Below are 1,130 nucleotides of genomic sequence, written 5' to 3'. Positions count from 1 at the left end.
TATATTTCATATTTAATTCGATATTCCTTTAATCATTCATTTATTTCTGTATATAGTTCCGCATTTTTTTCTTTCGTGCAACATGCTAATGAGAGGATGATATCCATAGTTTGACTGTGATGGCTGTTGACATCCTCTCATTAGTATTTTGCACAAAGGAAAAATAAATACGCATACAGAAATAAATGAATAGTTAAAGAAAGACAGAAATTTGGAATTCAAAATCAACTTTAAATTTAGCATTTCCTTTAACAATTAGCATTTCCCCAAACATTTATTTATGCTTTATATCCAATTATTTTTGCATTAATCAGTGTGTTTATTTATTTATTTGAATATCTCCTCACATATGTTATTATTTCTATATGTATTAATGCATGAACATGCAGATTTACTTATGTATTTGTGTATTTATTTATTATTTTTGCAGGTTTCCATATTAAAGAAAAGAGAAAAATAGATAAGGAAAGCAACAGAGACAAACGTAGATCTGGAGGTGCACAGTTAAACCAGCAGGTGGCGCTAGAGCTCATTAAATTGCCGTCTGCAGTAATATGGAGGATTAAACCTTCAAAAATAATGAGTAAATAAATACAAATATATATACACATATTCATACATAAATAAACATATAAATACTTAAATGTGCGAGGAGATTTATCAAACATTTATAACACCATTGTTGATCATTGTTAAACTGCTGCGCATTAAGATCCTAAAATGTAAAGAGAGAAGATATGGACAGAGTCAGACTAGCAATAGCCAGAGACCCGCAAAGGTTCGTCGACATAGTTGAGAATAGAACTACCTGCTGACTATATACTCTTCAGAGTGGATGCATGCAGAGGTGATTTAGGGCTAGCAGCTACATTTTACATGGATCACTCCATAGTTCGACTGTGATGCCTGAACGGCTGTCTCATTAACATGTTGAACAAAGGAAAAATAAATCCAGATCTACATACAGAAATATTTGAACGATTAAAGAAATATAGAATTCAGTTTTGCATTTCCCCAGTCATTTCTTTGTTTTCTATATTGTTTTATTTCTGCATTGATGGTTTTGTTTATTTAGGTGTGTAGCTCCTCACACATTTAATTATTTCTGTATTTATTTATGCACAAGTATG

This window comes from Myxocyprinus asiaticus, chromosome 27, assembly GCF_019703515.2.
Source record: "Myxocyprinus asiaticus isolate MX2 ecotype Aquarium Trade chromosome 27, UBuf_Myxa_2, whole genome shotgun sequence".
Lineage (NCBI taxonomy): Eukaryota > Metazoa > Chordata > Actinopteri > Cypriniformes > Catostomidae > Myxocyprinus > Myxocyprinus asiaticus.
This window is presented reverse-complemented; position numbering follows the sequence as displayed.